Source organism: Arvicanthis niloticus, chromosome 11 (genome assembly GCF_011762505.2).
Source record: "Arvicanthis niloticus isolate mArvNil1 chromosome 11, mArvNil1.pat.X, whole genome shotgun sequence".
In the NCBI taxonomy this organism is placed as follows: Eukaryota; Metazoa; Chordata; class Mammalia; order Rodentia; family Muridae; genus Arvicanthis; species Arvicanthis niloticus.
In genome coordinates, this window is record NC_047668.1 from 36,338,597 (window position 1) to 36,362,827 (window position 24,231).

A 24,231-nucleotide genomic window follows, 5' to 3' on the forward strand; every position below is an offset into this window, starting at 1 on the left:
AGATGGCAGGGCAGTGTCTAGATGGAAGTGTCTGTGGAGTGCTTGCTCGGGTCCATGCAGGAGGAATGGATCTTTGAAATAGGTGCTGCCTACAGAATAAGGCTGAGGTTGTTTGAATGAATCCTACTTGTCCACAGCAGCTCCATCCCTGAGTGGGGACTTGGGTTTGAACAGATTAACTGTGTTAACCTTCACTTCCCGCGTGATGATAAGGCCTGTCATTCAATAGCTAAGAGAATATTTTCTGAGAAGTAATTCAGTGGGCTTGTTCAGCAGTTGATTTTCCCAATGCTGAGGCACTCACCTGAGAGAAATCATCCTGAGAGATACTGAATGTAATAACAGTTCTGTTTAGAGGTATTTTAAAAGACTTGGTGTCTTCTACCACCACCAATAACCTACACTTGGCCTTATTTTCTACTGTAGGGAGATTTTAAAGCCCTTCCTAATTTAAAACCTAGTGAAAGTTAACTTAGAGTTTAGTCATTTAATGAGTAAGCTCAAAATGAAAGTGAGGTCTTACAACCAAGAAAGATCAATGATAACTGGCTCCTCCTACCTCCACCCACAAAACCTTTGCAGCAAGTTTTATGTGTTAGGCTGTCCTTTTTTTTTTTTTTTTTTTTTTTACAAAGGTATAAATTCATCACCTAGTAAGAAAGAGGTTCAAGATGCACTCTTTCTACCACAAAAGGAAGAAAAAAAAAAAAAAAGAATTTTCTTACTTTCAGGGTTTTCATTGTTTTGCAGAAGGTTTTCTTTTGGGAACCTGGCCAGGTGAGAGCACTTGTTATTCCCGAGGTTGTGGGCCTGCTGGCAGCCAGGAGAGTAGCTGTGGGGCTAGAGAGCCTCTTTCTGTGAGGAGCAAAGGAGAAGAGCAGGCCCACTGACCTGCTCCCCTCTCCCTGCACTGTTTGAGTTGAAGTGCTTGCTGCCTGCCACTCTCTACCTGCAGGTGGCACCTTTGGGCCGAGGACAGGAGCTCAGGCTGCTTCACCGGCTCTCCCCTGCAGTGGCTCCAGGCAGTCATTCCTATCAGACTATTCAAGACTTCAAGGCTTTCGTAAACTCACAGATTTACATACAAATTTTCCCAGCCTAAAGAAATTTCAATATTCAAAACCACAATTTTCTGCAGCCTCAAGTGAGGAAATAACGAGTCCTCCAAAAATGGGACCTGCCTCTCAGGCCTCTCCACTCTGGGCCTGGGGGAGGTGTGTGGAATCCACTTTTCCCTGTCACACTGGTAACCATCCCTCTAGGAGCACATCTTCTCAGGAAGGGAGGCCCACGTGGGACAATCAGAGGCAGCCTGTGTGCACAGCTTGGGTTTTTGAAACCACAGAAGAGATAGGCTGGGTTTCCATGGAAACGGCCCTCAGCTCCCTAGGGGGAGGCAATGGCTTGGCTGTCAACACTGAAGTGCTTCTGGCAGGCCAAGGGAGGTTTTAAAGGACACTGCTCGATGGCCCTTCTTGCTTTGCTAATAGCTGCCATGGACAGCAGTACGGGAGGTATTTTAGGCTTTTCTAGTTAAGGATGCAAAGTTTGTTAAACAAAGTGCTTGGCCTTATCGATATTTTTTCTTATTACAATGGGACTATGAGTAAAGAACACCCAGAAAGGAAATGAGGAATAAGTAATCTCTCTGCATACTTGCTGCTTCTTAGACTGTGAGACAACACACCCTGGTCTTGCTGTAATTTGGTTTTGTCTTTGTGACATTAAGAGAAAATAATTTTTGGTGGTACATATTGCTTTCTGGCTGCGAATGTTGGTCTTGAAGAACAGTGACAGAAAAATAATTTTTAAATGTCTTAGTGCTTAATTGGAAAGACATACAGATTCAGCAAAAATCCTTAAAATACTAATCCGGAAGTTCTTATAGACCCTCCATTCTGATCCAGGGCATGGCCCTTTTCTGCACGGGAAGCTATCTGCTGCTTACTGGAGTCTGAAACCCCTGGTCACTCTGCCTTCTGTTTTTCTACCTATTTAACACCATCCAAACTCAGGACTCTTTAAGAATGGCCACTGGCCACACCTATCCACAGAATATCAGATATGTCCTCTAACATAAAAAAAAGGACATCAGTGTACTGAAGTATCTAATCTTAAAGCTAGAGACCTTTGCATTAGAAAAAGATGGGACAATAGCCAGCACCTCTCAATTGTGATATGAATTTGTCCTCAATGGGACTCAAGATCCATTACACAGGCCCATGTGGTAATCTCTTCATAGAACCATAACCTGGAGAACAGCTACTGACTGCCACTGTCTTCCTAGTTAATTAGTCATAAGTGTCTTGAAAATGCTTTCTCTATATCATCCTCACATTCTTTAAAAAGATATATTAGGAGGGTTAAATCAACATTTAGAATTATGTTAGGAAATATAAAGTATGATGTCATGATAGGCATGCTCTTTGGTAATGCATGAGCATGACGCTGTGATAGGTGTGTCCCCTAGTGAAGCAAATATGTAGCATTATAAGTGTGACCTCTGTTTAAATGAGAATACGACATCATGGTAGGTATCCCTTCTAGTTAAGTGAGTATGACATTATGAGAGGTGTGCCCTCTGGTTAGGTATGTGATGTTATGATAGATGCCTTTTGGTTAATGGAGTACATGACTTTATAATAGATAGACCCCCAGTACAACACATTTCCTGATCACTGTGTGCTAAGGAGACCCCATTCCACGCCAAGGTCATGTGATATAAGATAGCAACTCTCTAACTCATTTATCATCCCACATCTCCATTGCTGGGGTCATATAAGCCTACGTGCTCTGGTTGGGCATAACATGCAAACATGAGGGTCAGTTCCCTCAACATACATGGAAAGGGGTCACGGTGTCAGACAGATGTCAAGACACTCCAAGTGCAGTGTTCTAGTATGGAATGGACAGTGTGTGACTGGTACATAACCCAACACCCATGCTGGATGAGAAAGAACCTTTAAATATTCAGTGGGCTCTGAAATTACTGCAGGAAAGGGTCTGCAAGTGATTTATGAGTTCTCATGACAGAGGCAACTACTCATTTTAGAAACCTTCAAACAGTGGTGCCTAATACTGCTGTTCTTGTGGATCCCTTCCTGGACCTGCTGTCCCTTGGCTGATGTCCCTCAGCTGATTCCCTCAGGCTGGGCTGGCCCAGGGGTACCAAACTGCAGAGAAGAGGGAATGCTTAGGCTGCTAACATCCGACATGGGACAGGTGGACTTTGATGTTTTGAAGAATTCCAAGAGATCCCTCCCACTACCTCTTTTGTTCCTGTTTCATAGCAGCTCTGTTTTAGTAAAACACAAAACATGAAAAAAACCAACCAAACAAACTTTTTTTTCTCAGTGCTTTCAATTTTAAAAGAAATACAAATGTAGAAGTTGGCCCTGTCTCTGGGTGCTAACCATAGTTATAAAGTGCAATGGTTCAGGCCATATGCTTTTGCCCAGTTACACAGAAATTCCAGTTAAGAATGCTTTCTTTTCTAAACAAATGTGGCTCTAAATATATTTTTTCCATCTTTTTCTGTCATATAAGATGAAAACAATAAAGAAATGTAGTGAAAGAAACAATAAGACATTTTTAAATGGACAAATGTCACACGGTTACTCTTAGGTTACAACCTTACTTCTCCAACCCCACAAAATAGAAAGCAGGTGACTTATCAGGAGTATATATACATGGTGTCTGACATTTCTTAAACATAGTACCTCAACTTCAAGGGAAGACAAAATCTTTTAGTTGCTTTTCAATGTGTAAGGTATTTGATAACTTTCTCTTTATTTGTAATTCCACCTGAGCTGTGCAGACTTGGGATGCTGTTCAGATGTAGCATAACTCAGGGGATCTGGCACTAGGGCTGGGCAGGTCACCTCTTAATGTCTCTTCCTTGGGTGGATCCCCTTCCTCCTCCAGGAGCCCATTTCTCTCCCAGAAGTCCTGTTCTACCCCGTCCCTCACTGTCCTGCCCTTCTCTGCCCTGCTTTGCCTTTATCAAGGTTTCCTAGGGAGGGTGGGTGGGAGACTAGCTTGCTATGTAAAGATGCTAACAACACAGAGCACTGCCAACAAATGCAGGCCCTAGGACCGGAGCTGCATCTCCCTGAATCTGTGTGGAAAAGTCCCCATGCTATTCTAAAACTCCAGAGGCAGAAGAGGGTTTTCCATAGTGTTACACTCAGGATGCATGTATTCTGAGAAATCCTGCACTAATATTCAAGAATATTAGTGGACACTGGGTTAGATTTGCTGACATAGGGAACACATAAAAACACTATGCTTCTTTTTTGGTTCTAAGCCCTTTCTTTTGTAATTATACTCAAAAGCAAACCAATAAACAGGAAACAATTGTTTTAGTGGCCTTCACTTAATTTTTAGTTAAAGTGTTGAAGACGGTTAGGTGCAGATGTATCACCATGTAAAAGACACTGTGAAGCCTGGATATAGTGACTCCTGGTTGACAGACTCGGGGAGCCCTGCAGCTCCAGGAGGGAAATGAATACCCATTTGATGGTTTGAGAAGCTCACTAGATCTATGATGCCCAATATGGTTGGTGGTGCCCTAACCCTGGGAGCATGTTCTGAGATGCATCTGTGGCAATGTGTCACTATACCAACAACAGAAACAGACCTAGGTGGTGTAGCCTGCTACATGCCCAAGTTCTACCGCATATGCATGTTCTAACTTCCTGCTCCAGTGTTATAAGCCTGTATGATAGTGCTACAGGCCATTGTAGCACCATTCTAAACATGTTAATGCGAGTTCTATGGTGGTCCCATGGACCACCATAGTGTATGCTGTTCCTCACTGATCTAGCCAGAGCTAAGCAGTGCAGGACTAAGTGTCCTAGCTAGAATATCTAAGACATTCTCTAAAGCATATTTAGATCCCAGCTTTATGGTACAACCCATTGGGAATAGGAACTTCTCAAAGTCAGTCTAATGCTGATGAGGAGATCACAAGCTTGCTATCAGCATGGGGTAATCTCTAACATGCATTGAGTAGATGCAACCTTTAGCCATGGACTCAACTCTGTTGGTCCCACAGTGCCCCCAGTGTTAGGGATAGGGGACTCATCGCAGAACTGACCAGCAGCCTGGCCACGTCTGATTCATTTCTGTGGGCCACTGGAGCTCAGACTTGGCCCAAGGGCGGCACCCAGGCTGCATGGCAGCTGGACTGGCATGCTGCATGCAGCTTTGTTTTTGTGTCTCAATCATGCAGCTACAGGTCTTAACTCAAAAGTCATGTGTGTGGATCATGCTGCCCTTTGAGTCTGTGGGAGGACATCTAACGTGGACCCCTGGTTGCCAACACTGTGACCTACTGCACGGCTGGAGGATATCCCAGAACATCAGCAGTGGGCTCCTGTCAGGGCGGCAGAACGTACCTAGCACATCCTGATGTCCCATTCACTTAACAGGATGTGTCCATGGGAAACTGCTGCCAGAGCACATGCACGTCCAGCAGCAGGGGACCAGCTAAACAAGAGGCGGGGCAGCCGCAGTCAGAACCCATGCAAAAAAAAAAAAAATACAAAAGGTGACTAGTGCAGCGGGCTCAAGGCAACAGAAACCACCATTCCTAATCTCTCACCACCTATGGTGAGCAAAGAACATATCACAACACTTAGCTCATGGTGGGTGCCGGGGCTCCACATCTGACATGCAAGGGGATTTCATCCAGTGCTAGAAGGTGGGTCTGGACTGAGGAATACTCACCTTCAGTTGACCACACTGAGCCCTAAGTTAGTGCCACAGTTTAAGAGCATTATGATGGCTTTTGTTGGGGATTCCCTGGCCCCGGGTGCTGGGTGGAGGTATGTAAACATAACCACATCTACTCTACTCTACACATAATTGCATAGTCCAAAAGTGTTCTCACAAAGGAATCAAAAGATACCAGTGAATGTATCCAACAATCTTTAAGCATATTTGTTAAATATTCATGATGTCTTCCAGTTGAAGTGCATTAAGAAGAGACAGGGAGGGAGGAATGGAGATCCACGTCCAGAGTTTTGCATGCTAATATCAAGCTCTCAACCATGGAGAACTGGGCCCCATACCAGACAGATCCACAGACTCATCCACAGTGCTTTTCCACCTCAACCACTACTAGCAGCTTACATTTGTTCACACAAAAAGTCAGAGTGGAGAAGTTTCCCAAGAATACCAAGGCTCAGAGTGTAGGAGAGACCCATCCCATTGGTTCCCTCCAGGATTTTGGGATAGATGAACGAGGAAATGCTGCATGGCTGGCCACTGCTCAAGCTATCAGGGCACATGGAGACACTGGAGGTTAGCTCCACTTCTCTGACCACAGATGGCTCAATGCTTCTTTTCAGCTACAGGCAGAAAGAGGTTGAGTCATTTAGAATCAGGTTAGTTTCTGAAGGCTTCTGACCACAGCCTTTTAAGACAGGAAGGTTTTCTGGTTGGTGGTATGGTGTACTTGGTTTTTCTTTGGAACTAAATGGTCACTTCTAATATTAAATCTTACTTTTTGTTTGTTATACTTATAGGCCATTTATTTACTTACTTTGGATTTTTACACAGGCTCTTCTTTGTTTCTGGGACTAGCCCCAAACCCCAGAGCCTCTTGGTTCAGTCTCTGCTAGGGAGAGGCTTGCATCACCACAGCCATCCAGGCTCCCTTATTTTCCGAAGCCACTCAGTTGACTTCACATAAAACCTAGGGAGTTAACTAGTTCCTGCTGTCCTGCACTCTGGGACAACTGATGTCTTCTGCCTAGATACCTCCTCTTTGTTTTCCTTCTCTTTCTGACTTCATTTAAATCTCATTTTTCGGTTTAGTTTCCATCTTTTAGTACATTAGCATGAAAAATATCTATCCTCCTTCCAAAACAACCTACATTTCTCCCTGGTCTTGAGACAATTTGTTTGCTCAAATCAATAAGAGCTTCTGCAGACTTGGCTTTATAATATATTTTAGAAATAAATTAATCAAATTCCTTATTTTACAGAGAAGGATTTCACAGAAGTGAGGCAGGTTTTACAGAAAACTCTCTTCTCTCCTTTTCTGGCATTTTCTTTGATTAAAATCTTTTTGTTGTTTCTTTTGATTTTTCTTTTTGAGACAAGGTCTTTCTTGTGTATCCTAGGCTGGCCTTGAACTTGTGATCTTTCTGCTTCTAACTTCCATGTTTTGGAATTATAGCTGTATTCCCCATGCTAGGTCTTGAGCAGATTTTCTAATGTCTGCATCCATCACTGCTTCATGTGCTCAGACCCTCCTGCAGATGCTCATGTGCCACCTTGCCCATACTTTTCATGCTCTGATTCCTACAGACCTCTCAGGACTTATGGAATGTGGAGAGTGAGAGAGATTGTGCTAACATGAAATGAGCTTATATGAACAAGTGATCAAGAGCCATCAGTGATGTCTAACACCAAGCTATGCCCAATTTCCATGCCTTTCATTTGAGTTCTAGGAGGGCTGTCCAGAGAGCTGGAGTCAGCAGTCAGTATAACTACCACAGAAGTCAGGCCCTAAACCTGGACTGCGTGACGTATGTTCCACCAACGGCTGTTCAACACAGGAAAAAGTCAAGAATAAGGGTGAGTGAGTGTTGTGGGAGGGAAGGAGGAGGAGGAGGATGTAGAAGGTAGTGTTGAGTGCTAAGAACACACAGCACTGAATGCTACTACGTGGTGGTCTCCCCCATGACTGGGAGCTCTCCAGAAGGCAGAGGCCCATGAAGATTCTGCTCACTCCAGGGCTCAGTTCCTTTTCTGATCTCCTGGTCAGATCAAGGATCCTTCTCAAAACTTCTAAACCCTGGAGGTGCCTTGACCAAAGATTGCTAACTTAAAGGACCTGGGCTTTGAAAAACAGGTATGTTCTTCCTAGGGACACTCTAGAAAGTGTTGTCCACTGTGGGGCCTGCCAGATAATATAGAGCTTTTCTCACCCAGGGTTTGTCTGAAGAGAAGACTGAGAGAATAGGCTGCATAGAGAATGGATGAGCACACGCGGACATACTGAGAAGTGAGCCAAGCAGAAAGAGTGGGAAAGAGGACTTGCTGAGACCCAGGGCCCCAGATCACATCTGTGCCTGACACCTTTTTCCATGGCAACTTGGAATATCCCTCCTGTACTTTCTCAGGGAGAGCAAGAGGTAGATCACATTCCAAAAAGACCAGAAATGGCTAAGAGCTCAGATGTGCTGCTTGAATGGGAAGTACTGGGGGTCAGTTAGTTCAGACAAAAGAAGACTCAAGGGGAACATAGGTACTATCATATATATCTGATAAACAAATCTCAAGAGAAGGAAGACCACCTGCCACTTGCTCATAGGGGATAGGCCCCTCAGAAGTGTCTTCAAACCTTGGCTGACTAACACAGAGGACATATCCTCTCCTGTAGTCACAAGAGGGCAGACTGGCAACTTCAAAGAAGTGTGAGATCCCCGCAGGGTGGTTTGAATTGACACCCATTGGTGCCCTCAAAGAACTTCTGGGTTGAGACTCCAAGTCTGTCAACAGCCCTGAACAGCTGACCACACCAAATACTCATCTCTATCTGTGACATGCTTTAGAAAGCCCAAGGGTTCTGATGACTGTGGTTAGATGTGTATGGGATCCTTTTACAGGCATCTGGAGGAACAGCCACTATGAGGGGTGTTAGTGACTTGGGTCTTCTCCTTTAGTAATCAACCACCAATGACCTCTAGGGTAGTAGTTCTCAACCTGTGGGTCACAACCAATTTGTGGGGGTCACATATCAGACTTGCTGCATATCAAATGTTTACATTACAATTCCTAACATTAGGAAAATTACAGTTGTGAAGTAACAAAATAATGCAATGGTTGGGCATCATCATAGCATGAGGATCTGTATTAAAGGGTTACAGCATTACCATTGCTCTAGGATAAAGTCTTTCCCCCTCCACTATCTGTGGTATCCTTCTCTGGCTTCCAGATATACATCCATGTAGGAAGCTGTATCCATTTGTCCTCCACTTTCTATGATGTAGCTCCCTAGGAAAAGGCTGAGTGATGACATCCCCCACCTGGTTCCATTCATTCCTTCCCTGCCACAATGGCACTCAAAATCTCTGGGCCAAAGGGAGGTGGAAAGAATAATGAGACCCTCCTTACCAGGACTCACCAATTCCAGGGAAGCCACTAGGCTCTTGTTTTCTGACTTGCAGGCCTAACCTAAAGTGCAGATGATATATGGCCTTAGCATATAACCAGACCGAATGTCCTTCCTGCTGACTACTGGACTGCAGGGAATTCAGGTCATGGCACAGCTGTCTCCTCCATAACTAGGCCACATCTTGCTTTACCCTTGGTTTTCTTTCCAGCCAGAGCCTTCACTGTATATCTGCTGGAGATCTTTGCTCTGTGGGCCAATGTGCTGTCCTTGAAACCACCTTTCAGTCCACAGGAGAAGTGGACTGAAGGCCGTTTTTCCATGAGGCCAGCTCACTGAGCAGTGAGGCTACTTTACTGAGTACTGGTATGGCTTCTGGTATCTAGGTCAGGGGTTGTGCTGGGCTGGAGGACTCAGCTCCTACTTTGAGGAATGTCCAGGAAAGCAGAATCGACTCATAATCTGCCATGTGGATGCTAGGCTGTAAGCCATGTCTGTCCAATCCAGGGCCTGGGCCCCTGCAGAAACCTTACCTAGTCTTTCAGGCTCATTGACCTTGTGGAGCTCACAGTACTGTAGAAGCACAGACACACCCAGACAGGCCTACTTAGTGCTGAAGCACGCATCCTCAGAGTGGGCTTTTTTTTTTTCTTTACATCCATCTTTACTTAAAAACCAGCATATAGGACTATAGTTAGGACCACAGAACTCAGGAGTGTACAAGTCTAGATCTTGTTTTGTTTTTACTTTTTAAGATCAGCTAGTTTTTGAGATTCCTGCATTTCTTGTAGCTAGTGACCTTTGGAGACACCTGTGACCTCTGGAGGGATGTGGGAATCAACTTGTGATGGTCTAGATAACCACCCAGACAAACATACACTCAGACTATAGTCACTATACTTGATGCGAGCTGTCCACAGCCTACCAGATCCCCGTTCTTCTTTTTTCCTGGCTCAGAGTTTCTGCCTTCTCTCAGGGAGGATGTATAAAGCATGTAGGGATTTTTCCAAGACGAGGAGTGCCCACCTGTTCAGCTTGAGAGTCAAGGCATTACTCACCATGCATGTGTGTGCGCATGCGCGCATGGGAGGGGAGCAAGTGGAGAGGAAAGAGGGGTGGGGAAGGGAACATGTACTGTTGGCAAATATAAGAAGCACAAAAGCAAATATCTGTAGAAAAAAAAATGATAGGGGAATGGAAGAGCCCAGGGGGAAGAGGAGAAAGCCCACGTAGAAGAATGCATATTGGAATACAGATATATGCCTAAGAGTATTTTATTTAATACAGGGTTTAGGAGGAGAGCCAGGTAAATGGGAATGCTGACAGGACAAGGAAGGGGAGGTATAGAAATATCCAGCTGTGTCTAGGCTCTCCTCATTGTAGATGATGATGACAATAAAAGATAGGGGGTAGGCAAACAGGGGGGCCCTCCTTCAGCAGAAGAGCAGCACAGGGGAAAAGGGTAGCCTGGACTACAGCCTGCTGAGTTGCAAGGAGACTCTTCAGACCCCAGGTATAATATTAGGGAAGCATGACACAGGCAGGAGAAACTCCGAGGGACTAGATGACCCACATCAGGACCTTGGAGGTACTCTATCTTGGCTTGGGGTTCACAATGTCTATTCTTATACTTCCCCTTCCTAGCAGGAGTTCCACTGTTGGGAGTTTGGCTCAAACATCTGCTAAGCTACTCTGAATTGCCAACTACCCAGTCTTAACAAGTACTCTGTCCTCACGGGTAAAGCAGCATGTCTGGGGAGAGGATGCAAACTTTGTCAGGAAGACGATGGTGGGAGGTTAGTCAAGGAGGGGCAGGTGTCAAAGGCAGTGCAGTTCAGAGGCTCAGGGTAGGGGGAGGTGCAAACTAGGGGAGAGTAGGACTTAGGCAGCACTAGGCTTTTCAGCACATTGCAGGATCTGTGTGCAATAAAAATTGGTGATTAAATATAGATATCCCCATTAATGCAAACATATAGGCGCGGGTGCTTGCTGTACACAGCCTTCACTGAATTCATTATATTCCATTAATATGAGAATCTCAACTGTTCTGAATAAAAGAACATGTTGTGGGTTGGTTGCTGAGCACAATCTTAACAGCATCTTTATTTACTGACCCTTTAATGGCTTTGGCTACTCTTAAAATAATCATTTCAAGATGTGCCTGCCCCAGTATGAATATTAACAGAAGTGTCATCTGCTAATAACAAAATTATGACTCTTAGGAAGAGGATCACGTTTTTATAATGATTTGTCTTATGTAAGCTATAAGGGAAGAATAGGTATGACAAGGAAGAGAGAGGGAGGATGGGACGGAGGGAGGGAGAAAAGGAGGGGCATCCTGCATGACTGGGAATTCTCTCAGAAGATAAGGCTATAGTGGTAACATGGTCAGTGCCTGTGTGGAGCAGGCCTCAGGGCCTCCTTTCTACTCAGGATGCTGGCAGATGTGGCCAGCCTGAGAGAAGGCTCAGAAACCTCCTGCTGCAGTGGAGGCGTTCTACATCCTGCCTGTTCTATGCACACTGTGCCAGGCTAGGCCTGCCCTGAGGCTGCAAAGGGAAGCAGGAAGAGGGAGTGAGTTGCTATGGCAACCTGGTTGCCAGGCTCCCAGTATTCTCAGTCATCCCTGTGGTGCAAGCTGATTTTACAGTGTGCAAGGTTTTAGTGTTTTCTTTTAAAGGCGAGATCAGGTTCCTAGGTGCTGAGCAGCCAGCATTTAAGAGATGGGGAGGTGCTCTAGGGGTAGGTGGCCTCATGCCCCAGAGAGGGTGGAGAATGTGTGCATGCCAATGAAGTGGGCTTAGCTCACTGCATGTTATAAGGAGTGTGTAGAATGGGGAAAATGTACAAACACAGAATCTGTTTACAGAATCCTGGGCTCTGGGGCCTCTAGCACAAAACTAGGGTTGGGTCCATTTAAGTTCAGGTATGAAACCACAGCCCTTGCCTTTACAGACTTCCATAGAATCCTAGATTCTAGGGCCTCTAGACAGAGAGGCTGCCCTGCAAGACAGAGAAAACTGTAGCACAGGCAACCAGGGTATTGTCTCAGGCACCTTGTTTCAGAGATCAGAGGGCATACTTGTGTCAAGTGTAGGATAAAATCATTTGTTGCCCTTCTCTTTGCACATAGCGCTGTATCTTCTTTGCAGCATGCACACCAGAGACCTATGCTTTTGGATGCTAAAGGACAACACTATGGTCATTTAAAAAATGGTTCAGGGAACTAGTGAACAGTCTTTTGGAAACTGTACTGGGAGGAAGGTCTCTTGAGATACCAGGTCTCATCCTCTTATCAACCTGATGAATCGCTCTAGGCTTGCCCTGATGTGTTGGTTCTGTGTGTACGAGAGAGTATGTGTGCACCTATCTATGAGTCATATATTCATGATGCATTTGTTTATGTTTGTGGTATGTGTATACATCATATATGATATAGTGTATATATATATATATAGTGTGTGTATGCATGCATACTATATATATACACAGTTAAACATGTACATGTGACATGTGTATGCATGTGCAAATGGTGTATGCATCATGAGGGCAAGTGTGCATGTGTAAATATATGTGGTTTTGACCACAGAGATATGGTATGTCTTTCCTGATTCTACAAGTTTACTGTGAAGGGAGTGTTGCACTCTGAAGATGGAGGGAACACAGATATGAAGTTCCTATTCAGTCAGTTGTTTTCTGTTTCTTGTCTGTTTGGGAGGAAATATCTGGGCTGGGTACTATGATGCGTCTCCTGGGGTAAGACCATACTAGGCCAGGCCCACTGCAGAATCTACACTGTTTTGCTCTAGCGGGACCTATGTGCTCATACACATCAGTGCTGCCTGCTGGAGACAGGAGTCCAGCAATACTTCTTTTGGATATGAAAGAATGAGTTAACATCACATCTTTGCAGAAGGTGGCATTAGAAAGTTTATTTGAGTGCAGTGTTTGCCTTGGAAAGTTATGGCCTCAAAGAAGTCACCTTTCTGGGATAGTTTGCTGCTTGTGAACTAATGTACATGGTATAGGAGCACTCACTCTTTTCCTGCTTCTTTTCCCAGCTCTCATGTCTTACCCACCCTGCCACAGGCCCAAAAGGGACAAACTGAAAACCAACTGTGCCACCCGGTATCCATGGAAGAGGAGCTGGGCATCTGGCAGACCCACAAGCCACCTGGAACCAGGAATTTGTCTATCTACCAAAAAGCAACAGCTTTCTTGTTCTGCACTGTGTTAACATGTTCCCCACATATATAAAACAAAGCTCTAATAAAGGCCATAATTTGTGCAAATAGAAAACCAGATGAGCAGAGCAGTGACATCCACCTTTATTCCTAGCATTTGGAGGCACAGGAAGGTTTGAGTTTAAGGCCAGCCTGGTATATAGAACGAGTTCTAGGACAGCCTAGGTTACACAGAAAAACTTTGTCTCAAACTAACTAACTAACTAACTAACTAACTAACTAACTAACTAACTATATAAATAAATAAATAAATAAATAAACCTGTCTAAATGTTCAAACCAAAAATTTCATTTCACTCAGACAACATCCTCAGTACCAAGATGACTCTCAAGGTGTCAGAATAACTTGGAGCAACAGCAGGTTCTGGCTGGCCACCAGTAGAATTACTCTAGATTGGCTGGACTGACTTGTCTGTGGCTCCCCAGCCATGGCTCCCTGCTGCTGCTGATCATGGTACAATCTCCAGCCTCTGCAGAGAGACAGACACATGTGTATCTGGCCCCACAAAAGCCTTGTGAAGCTGGGGATAGATCTTATTACTGGTTTTTCTACATAAGAAAACTGAAATCCAGGAAACTTCATTAACTTGTTGAGGCCCGTGTAGCTAGGGAAGACAGAGTCTGAGTTCAGGATCTCTGGGTCCCTTGTTCTTTATTATAAATGATAAGTATGTGGGAAAGATGAGAAGCTGGGCTACAATGCCTAGGAGGCCACTTTCTCAGTCACTTGTCCTTATCAGGCTCAGTGAAAAGCAGACATGTAATCACTGACTGAGCTAGGTGTATAAATGAAGTGGTAAGGAACACTTATAAAGAATAGCAAGCAAGTTGCCTAGGCTATCTTCCCCTGAGAGCCCTTGGTCTGAGACTGACATGTGAGAGCCCCAGACACTGTAGTGACAATACAGCTGAGACACACAGGAAGAATGAAAATGGGCTTTGTATGACAATATCCTGTGCTGTGCATTACTGACAACCAACCAAGACAGTACTAGGTCAAGCTCTGGAAGGTGCCAAAGACAGGCTGAGAAGCTAATCTGTTATCTAATAGAACATAGAGGCCAGGCCAGAATGGTTTAGAATCTACAGAGGGTGGAAGCCAAAAGCAGAGTTTCACAAACGGCTCTAATGCTTGGGGAAGGGGATCTGATCCACAGGGGAGCAAGAAGTGCCTCAGTTTCTATTATGTTCTCTATCCAAAAAAGGAAGCAAAATGAAGCAAGAATTCAAAGTAGATAGAGAAATAAAGATATGACAGAGACTAAAGATGATCAAAATATGCCAGTTGGGAAACGTTTTTGAATTTGGGGTGGGGTGGTGGTAAATGAGGATTAGATCTGAAGTGAATTTGACGGGCTGATGGGCATTTTTATTTGATGATTTTAAACCTGATTTGCAAGTCTGATATAAGAGTTTTAAAATTGTACCATATTAGACAAGAGTGAGAAAAAGACATATTAGGAAATGGAATTCTTTTATCTTTGAAATATTTTGATCTTGGTTGTTGAAGTTTCAAATGTAGAAAGTTTTATTTCAATCCTTGTTGGAGATGGGTTAAAATTTAGTGTGTTAATCATCTTGGTGGGTTAATTATCATTTTTTTTTCGCTGATATCACCTGTCTTCTCCCTCTGAATGGCCTCAGGGCCTCTCCAACCTGCTACTTTGTCACTCTGGGCTGGTTTTGGCCTCCCTGTGTAACAGCCTGAACTCAATGGGCTAATATGCACAGTTCTGTGGGCATCAGATGCCATTCCAAGCACTGTGCAGACATCACTGGGTTATCTTTATGATGATATTAGATGATCCATCTGATCTAGGACAGTCTGCCAGCACTGCCATCATTTTGCAGATGAAAATGAGAAATGGAGAAGCTCATGAGAGTTATAGGGCTGAGATGGCCAAGCCAAGGTCTGACCTCAGAGATCTGCATTTTGGCCTGTGCCAACCTTGGTTCTGCTTCCTGGCCAATGTGGCCTTCAGCTGAGGAATTTAGGCCACAGTTGCTCTGTGTGTGTAGGGGTTGGGGGAGGTAGAGGTAAATGTGCAACTTCCCTCACATCACCCACATTGAGATCTACCTCTAGGCCTTTGAGAAGATCTTAGTAATGCAATTTAAATATCTGGACTGAAATTTTAAAGGAAATATGCAGAAGAAAAGAAACAGTAGTAGAAACTGTCTCTACTCAGTGTCAGCAGCTACTCTCTTTGATGCCCATGTGGCACTGCAGCAGTTTCTTGGGAAACAGCTCTGGTAATGAATAGAAAGAAAAAAAAGAGACATTCCCCAGGGAGATGGCACAGTCCCCCAAGGCCACCCAAAAACAGAAATAAGTCACAGTGGCGTCATCCTGGCAGTGAGATTCGGCAAAACCACAACTCAACTGTGAACATGGCATCATCATTGGTGTAAAGAATTCTCTTGAGGAAAGCCAGAGTAAATAAATCAATTACAAGTAGCAATTTGACCACTCACTAAAGTATACTCTGTGTCCAGTATGGTTAAGCACTATGTTGGTCCTGAGTATAGAGCACTGAGCAGCAGGCCCAAGTTCCAAAGTCAGGAGTCCTACATTCTACTGAGTTATCAGAGACACTGGCCCACACATGTGAACCTAAACTAAAAATAATGTGTGTTTAATCTAAAATAAGTAACAGAGCCAGACACCCAACAGATAGACTTTTCAGTGTTGGTGACAGGCTGTGGGATGTCATATACACTCAAAGCTATTTGGTCTGCTGAGTTTTAAGCAGAAAATCTCTGACCTGCCTGCCATTTTCAACCTAGTAAATATCATGCAAATGATGGCAGAGTGCAGGGATCTATTGGATAATTCCTTAGGAAGATAAGCAAGCACTAATGAACTCTCAACTAAGATGCAGGATGCAAAAAGAGGACAGAGGGCAAAGCCAAGAGGTTATTCAACTCATCCCAAGGTAGAGGGAACGTCCAAATACTTGGAATTTCATTACAGCGCTTCCCACAAATAATCCAGCTCTTGATGAGCACATAGGAGTTTCACTGCAAAAAGGTCCCAGTGGCTGATTCCAGGAAGCCTAGGCTTCCTGCTCTGCAGAGCAGTTAGGTCAGCTACTCACAGAGGAAGATGAGTCACGCTGCATTGCTTCTTCACATTTTAAAGACTGCTTTCATTTTGGTAGAGATATCACTCTGCTGACTTCAGGTGACACTGGCTACCTTGTCTGCATAGCAACATACTGTAGGTGAAGACCTGGGCACAAGAGCAAGCAGGTTTTCTTGATGGACAAGGTCATAGCTTCCATTCCAATGTTTGGTCTAGGAGTTGAGAATGTCTGTGTATCCTCCACTTTTTACTCAGTAGCTGCTGGTCCTAGTTCAGGGCTGAGATGTGTATGTGGCAGCAGAATATGATGCAGCATTATTTTCTGTGTGCTACTCTTTTGCCATTTCTTTGTTATACTGCATCTGGGTTCCACTTGACTGCAACCATGGCCATTACACTATTCTTTGTCCCAGAAGGCAATGCCATCATGATGCCCATAATCGTGGGTCCATTTCCACCCAGGCAACAAGATCTCGGTGAACCTCCTTGATAATCTTTCCAAGTTTTATTATTTTGAAATGGCTACAATTCCAGAGACTGGCTAGTCTGTATATTGACCCATCCATTACTGCTCTCAACAGTTCTTCAAAATTATCTGGAAACTCAAAAACTTGAGTTCTACAGTAAGAATAGTTTCATTTGGCTTATGGATTTCTAATAATGGATTGAATATGGGGGAAAGATGATGACATGTATAGACCCTACTTCCTAGAATATGTCATGGGCCAAAGATGACTACAGAGCAAGAGAGAAAATGCTGTCTCTTAGAAGAAGCCAGAACTTTCAGGAGGATGAGTGCAAGATGATGGGAGAGGCAGTTGACGGTAGAAATCAATCTGTTGTGCTCTTAGTGACAGGTTAGATTAATATTAAGAGAAAGCTGTGAAACCATTTCAAGGATATATGTCTACATGGCAAGGGTGCAAAGTACATCATACCATTCTCAAGGTTGCATACAATTTACATGGTTAATTGAAGAACTAAGGGGTACTGGGAGTTCCTTATGGTTCTTCATACCTAAAGGTAAAATAATCTGAAAATGTGTACCTGCCTTTCTGTTTGGGGGGAATCACCTTTACTTTCCCTCTTTCCTGTACCCTACATGCAACAGGCAATAAGAGACTTAATTCTAAAAGCTCAGGGTGCCAGTGTTTAATCTATTATTCCACAAGCCAATCTCCACAAAAATGTTCCTTTTCATTCCTTCTTTCCTATGGTTTTGATGGTAAAATTTTCATCTGAGAGAGAACCCACAGGGCAGACTCAGCAAACTGCTGCTTTCTTGTTCTGTCGTATGACTCCCCAAGATTGGGTACTCTCTTGTCTTTTATGAGTTAAAGAAAACATAGGATTCTATCACATTTACAGAATACTCAATAGTTTGGGCGTCTTAAGAGAGTCAAAGGTTCAATTTTGATGTTTGGAACTCAAATGGACCCACATCTGTGCTGAGGGGAGGCTGGTGCTCCATCAATACCACTTGTCTCCCACACCCTGTTCCAGGGCCCTGCACATTCGCTCCCATTTGCTGTCCTCTATCCCACTGCCTACTTCCTCTGTCCATGAAGATCCTCTCTGCTTTCCTCCCACAAGAGGGATACAGAAAGCCACATCAGGCAATGGTACCTTTCCCCTGAAAGCTTACTAAAAAAACTATCTTTTAGTGGATCCAACTGCTGTTATGTTCTAGGACTTTCTCCTAGCCCTCTGCACTGGCTTTGTTGGTATAAAGGATGAATTCACCTGTGGTCTCCCAAATGTCTGAAACCAGAGTGGGGGGACCTGGATTATGCTCTATGAGAGGGAATCTCCTAAAAACAGGTGTGACTCATAAATCCCAAGGGACAAGTCAGACTTCTGCCATTTCTACAGTACAGATGAGAACACCAGTGTGTCTATGAAATAAATGACTACTTGTGCTACTTGTCATAGATTTTGTCAACCTGACTCAAACCTAGACACCTGAGAAGAAGGAATCACAACTTCCTTCCATCATACCAGCCAGTGGGCATGTCGGTGGGGTCATTTTCTTGATAATTACCATCTCTGGTCAGGAAGGCCTGGGCTGTATAAAAAAAAGGTAGCTGAGAAAACCAAGGGAAAGTAAGCCAGTAAGGATCATTTCTCTGTGTCCTCTGATTCAGTTCCAGCCTCTGGGATCCTGCTTGAGTTCCTTGCTTTCCTCAAAGATAGACCATAACCTATAAGCTAAAATAAACCATTTTGTCCCCAAGGTGCTGTTGGTCAGTTTTAGTACAGCAAAGGAAAAGCTAACTAGGACATTATGTCATACTCTATAGCATACGTGTAGTCAGGATCTACCCACAAAAAAAAAACCCCGCTCAGCCACAGAGAAGAGCATTATGTGGTACATGGAGATGAGGCAGGAGCCCTCACCAGTGACACCTGCAAAAGCAACACTAGGCATCAGTGTTTATGTTTCTCACACTGCCTTCTTAGAATGAAAGCTTTAGCTATGTGGTCCTACCTTATATAACCACAAATGTAAGAGACTGGAATCTCTATTATACAGAAAAGCACACTGCAAGATTGTGACTAATCAAAACACCAACATTTGATTATTAATATTTCCTTACCTTGCTTTATTATTTTTAATTTGTATTAGTTTCATATTTAAGATTCGTTTAAAACTTCCTTGCTTACTGAACAGTGCATTTTATCCCTCATATATGTCAGTATTTAGTAGTTTTATACATTGTTTTAGCTGATTTTCAATTGTTGTGGTCAAACAATATGACCAATACAACTTATAAAAGAAAGTGTTTAAGTTGGGGTTTACAGTTCTGGAGGGTTAGAGTCCATGGCCATCGTGTTGGGAGGCATGCAGCAAGCAGGAAGGTGTCGTACTGGAGCAGTAGCTTAGACCTTACATCTTGATCCATAAGCACAAGGCAGAGGGAAAGAAGGGGTGGCAGAAGGGGGTGGAGATAGATTGTAGATGGCATAGGCCTTTGAAACCTCAAAGCCTGCCTTCTGCAACACACCTCCTCCAACAAGGCCACACCTCCCAATCCTTCCCAAATAGTTCTACCAACTGGGTACCACGTGTTTAAATATATGAGGTTATGTTGGCCATTCTCATTCAAATCACCACATTCCACTCCCTAGCCCCTACAGACTAATGTCTATACCATAATAAATGGCAAAATGCATTTACTCCAACTTCAAAAGTGCCCACAGTCTTTCACATATTTCATGTGTTTTTTAATACTAATCAAGTGAATAGTAAAGCATCACTTATACTTGACCACAGTAGGACAACATGAAGGATGGCTGCAGATGAAATGAGAAGCAGCCACTTATGCTGTATGGTGTTGGTATTGTGGTGGGGTAGGATGCCCACATGAACATGCCTAACCAAACCTCTGCACAAACTATTGCTCCCCACTGGCTATGATACTGAAAGTTACTTTAGATCTGAAGATTTACTTCGGTGAATACGACGCTGTTTGATCCCTGGTACTTACAGTAGGAGAGAACTGACTCTTACTTCTGACATCATACATATGCCCTATACACACACACACACTATGCTACACACACACACACACACACACACACACAAAATAATAAAAAATAGAAAGCTAGATTAAACAAGCCATGCATATTTGTATTCTAAAATCTATAAATACATCATAACTTAAACAGGAATGAAAAATGGACCATGGGCAGCATTGCCCTTTTCATGCAGAGCTGTTCCTACACAAAGACATAACTAGCTGAAGCAAAATCCAAAGGAGATATTCAAGATGAGTGGAAGACTAGCTTCTAGCAAAGCCTCAACACTAGTCAATGCATCTACTAATCACACTAGGCTTTTTCTTACTAGAAGAGTACCTGAAGCCTCTTACTACAACTGCTTAGCTTGGGTCAAAATTATGTACCTGTCTGAACACAATAAAGTTGGATTACAAAACAAAAACTAAAATAACCAAGCTTCACATTGAGTTGTGAACTACTGTCGAATAGGTCCTAATCAGTGACGTTTCCATTTTTCTATGTAGCATACAAGGAATTACTGGAGAACAGTAATACCATGAAACTCATGTCATACTCATGTTCTATCTGCCTGGAACAAGATACAAAAAAAAGTCCTTATGCTATTTGCCATTCACTAATATTGTAACGAAGACATCAAGACTAAGATGGAAAACAATGAATAAGTTAGTCAGCTGCAGAAACAAAATGCTCCTATATTTTGACTAGAATGTACAATGAATAAGGACAATGTAACAGAAGCAGTAATGACATGGATGGCATGAATTTCACTTGATCTATGTGGGTGTTTACATGTGCTATGTAGCTGAGGATTACCATGAATGCCTGATCCTTTTGCTTCTACCCACTGAATGCTGGGATTACAAACATGGCCTACCACCATCCTTTATTTCTGCAGCACTGAGGAATGAACCCAAGCCTTCATATATGTTAGGCAAGCACTCTTCAAACAGTAAAATCCTCTAAAAATTAAATACAACTAAGAACTCAATCCTCAGACACAGTAGCCTAATTTAGGTGGCTTGTGTCTATTGTGTGGGATGGTGTACAATGAACCTTCTGTCATTCCAGAAAGTTCTATCAAATTATATGTCCACCTTATCAGAAGGTATTTGCACTGAATTTTTCCTCTCCAAATACCAGGTAGGAGTAGCATATAAAGTCACTGTATGATTAGGATGTTTATCATTTCTTTTTATAGGGAACAGCATGTTTGCATATCTCAATTATAAATACAAAACAATTTATGAACTCAAGAGACTCAGGTAATTTGAGATGGAGTCAGATGAAATCCAGTAGTTAGAAGAAAGATCTGCAAAAATGCAGCAAAGGACTGGAAGACATGGCATGTAAGTATCCTCAGACTGTCATCCTGGGAGAGCACAGGCCATGGGTAAGAATAAGTGGTTTAGCATATCAGACATGCAGACAAGTTAAACCCAGTGGTGCTGCCATGAGTCCTTGCTCCCCCATCCACTCATGCCTGTAAATAGTCTCTGTCCTGTCTGTCATAAATTTCGAATCCAGAAAAACTGAAGAGAATCATGGCCTCTCCTGAATAGGTCAGGAAAAATAGCCTTCAAAATTCCTGTGAATAATTTCCATAAGGGAACATCTACTTTAATTCCAATCTTGTTCATTTTACTATGGATAACTATAAATTAGTAACATCTTTACATGATAAAAGCCTCAGATTTACAATTAAAATCCAGCTTAGTTAAATACCTACAACTGATTAGGCTCATTCCTAGTAAGTAGAAAAGGCTAGATCTAACAACAATGAATTATGAAGAACATTCAGATAACTGTGTGTCATGAAAGAAAAATGCCTAGCCCCAAAATCACAAAGTATGTGCATGTATGTGTGCATTACATGCATGTTTGTATAAATTCATAGTATGCACTTATAACAATAAATATCCAAATATAATAAAATACATAATCAAAATTAAAAGGAATAGGATATTACCATTTGGGTAATATGAGTCAAATATATTATATAATTCCAATACTGTTTTCAAATAAGAAACAACTAATGCCTCTTTTTTCTTAGAAATATCATTTCAATGCATTATCATTGTAATATCATTCCATAGTTTTTGATATCTGAATTAAACACTTTCTAATTTCTATGTGAGGAGTGAAGTGTGCCTCAAGGTCTTGCTCATAATTTAAAGTACTCTCCAAGTTTGTCATTACAAACCCTAACAACTACCAAGTTAGTTCTAAGTGAAGGACTGAGAACAAGCTCTCTTGCCTGTGGAGGACAGACCCAACACTTCTCTCTCCAAGTCCAGGCTTAGCAGGTGAACTGCTGCAGTGCAAAGATATTCACAGTGGGTATCCAGGAAATGTAGCCAATTAAAGGTCAGCAGGATGCAGTGTCTGCTGAAGCCAGCCTCTCTTTCATGAACTTGCTGTTATTTCAAGTGCTTCCCTGGCCAGCCTGGGAAGGCAGGTCCCCACTGAGAAAGCCAGGAATGGCTTAATTTTTGCTTGATTTTTTTCATAGCTGTGTAAGTCTTGGGGAGATCTTGTGTGTGTTCATTTTTTCTTTTTCCTTTTGTTTTTAATAGATGGTGACAAAGCCAGAATGATGGCTCAGCAGTTAAAAGCACTAGTTGCTCTTCCTTGGACCCGGGTTCAACTTCCAGGACCCACATTGTTGCTCATGGTGGTCTGTAACTCTAGTTCCAAGGGATCTGACCCTCCTCTTCTGGTCTTTTCTGGCACCAGATACAAAAATGGTACATAAACAAAACAGATGAAAAACATCCATATAGATAAGTTTTTTGAAAGTATGATAAGATATTAGTGAAAATTTTAAGGATTTCATTGTAAGTATAAGATGGATACTAGAATTGAAAGGAGGGCATTCGCAGTCTAGCTAACCCTGCTGCCCCTCCAGATAGTGCCAAGGCATCTTCCATTAGCATAGGAACAACTCAACTTCCATCCTAGCTTGAAAACCATCTTCCTGTCAAGGATGGTTGCTGGTTTCCTACGAGAAGGCATTATCTCAATACTGGCCCACATTCTGACTTATGATGGCTCCGTATATGCTCTGGACATGTGAAGGTGGTAGTAGGAGTGCTGAAAGGTGGGAGATACTTTTACAATGCATGTTCCCTTTCCTTTCTGCGGGAGACCAAAGCTGGGAGAGCTCCTGGATCTAAACTCTTAGGCTTTCCCAAGCCTGAGCCATCATCTTGCCCTCTCCAGTGGTCTCTCGTGGAGGTGACTTAAACTATAGCCGACAGCTTCTGCCATCATCCTGCTATAGTTCAGTCTGTGGTCTCCATAATTTCAGGACACTGCTTGTAGCTCTGATAGCTAGTCCCTCTTACGTGTTAGGACAATGTCTACCTCATTACTTTACCACTGACTACATATTTGCTGCCATTTCTAGCCAGCTGAATACTCTTACGGATATTGTCATTTCAGAAACACATCAACTACCTTGATCATTTTCCCTCTCTGGGTCCCAGCTGGTGGATATTTTCTAAAGATCAAGGGATTGCTGGACCTTGACATTGTTAATTATACTGGCATCCATTGAATATCTACTGAGCTAGCTCAGTGCTAGTCCAGCCTACTGATAAAACTGAGGTAAGAAAAGATTACTTACTGCTAGTCTAGAGGGTCTATGGTTTGAATTTCATGTTGTAACAGGTTTTTCATGAAAAGAGTACTTCTTGGTCATGATGCCTGCTTTCTTTATATTAACTGAATCTGATGTTTTACTCTGTGAAGTTTATTATAATCTGCATTGGAGGTGGTAGGCACAAACACACAGCACAACTAAGCTGTCTCTGGACAACCCTGAGGTTTGCACGGCATTGATCTCTGTTCACTGTTTATTTGTGTTGATGTATGTGGTGGGGATTAAGACAGATGCTTTCATTTACTCATTCTATCTTGTTAAAGTCATACATGACATTTAAGACAAACAAACAAACAAACAAACAATCTGAGTTCTAGAAATTAACCTCACATCTTTGTGCTTCAAAGAAAGTACTTTGTCAATTGAACTATTCCCCAAGTTCACATCCTTCCTCCTTCATGGAAAATCAGCACATTCTGAGAAGGCAATTCATGTGAAGACCTCTTCACTCAGTTCAAGTTTTGTCATTGCCATTTATCTCTGTGACCCTTGACCAAAACAGCCTACTTACCCTAGCCTGGGTTCCTAGACTTGTACAACAGACCCAAGCATGCTTATAGCCTTTTCTTACAAAGGTAACAAACTGTGAAAAA

At 42.9% G+C, this 24,231-nt stretch overlaps 1 protein-coding gene and 1 long non-coding RNA gene across 28 annotated transcripts in view; one reads left to right on the top strand and one right to left on the bottom strand.

The window, feature by feature from the left end:
• The window catches only part of Myt1l (myelin transcription factor 1 like), a 383,678-nt gene that overhangs the window by 37,026 nt on the left and 322,421 nt on the right, over nucleotides 1-24,231 (bottom strand). The gene's annotated exons all lie outside the window — the stretch shown is intronic.
• The window catches only part of LOC143443870 (uncharacterized), a 45,736-nt gene that overhangs the window by 14,387 nt on the left and 7,118 nt on the right, over nucleotides 1-24,231 (top strand). Inside the window, exons 2-5 of one of the 2 annotated variants that reach the window (XR_013113193.1) lie at nucleotides 7,318-7,587; nucleotides 13,189-21,323; nucleotides 22,551-22,721; nucleotides 23,419-23,583. This is a non-coding gene — a long non-coding RNA (uncharacterized LOC143443870). The remainder of the gene's footprint in view (nucleotides 1-7,317; nucleotides 7,588-13,188; nucleotides 21,324-22,550; nucleotides 22,722-23,418; nucleotides 23,584-24,231) is intronic. The other variant, XR_013113192.1, reaches the window with a different exon arrangement.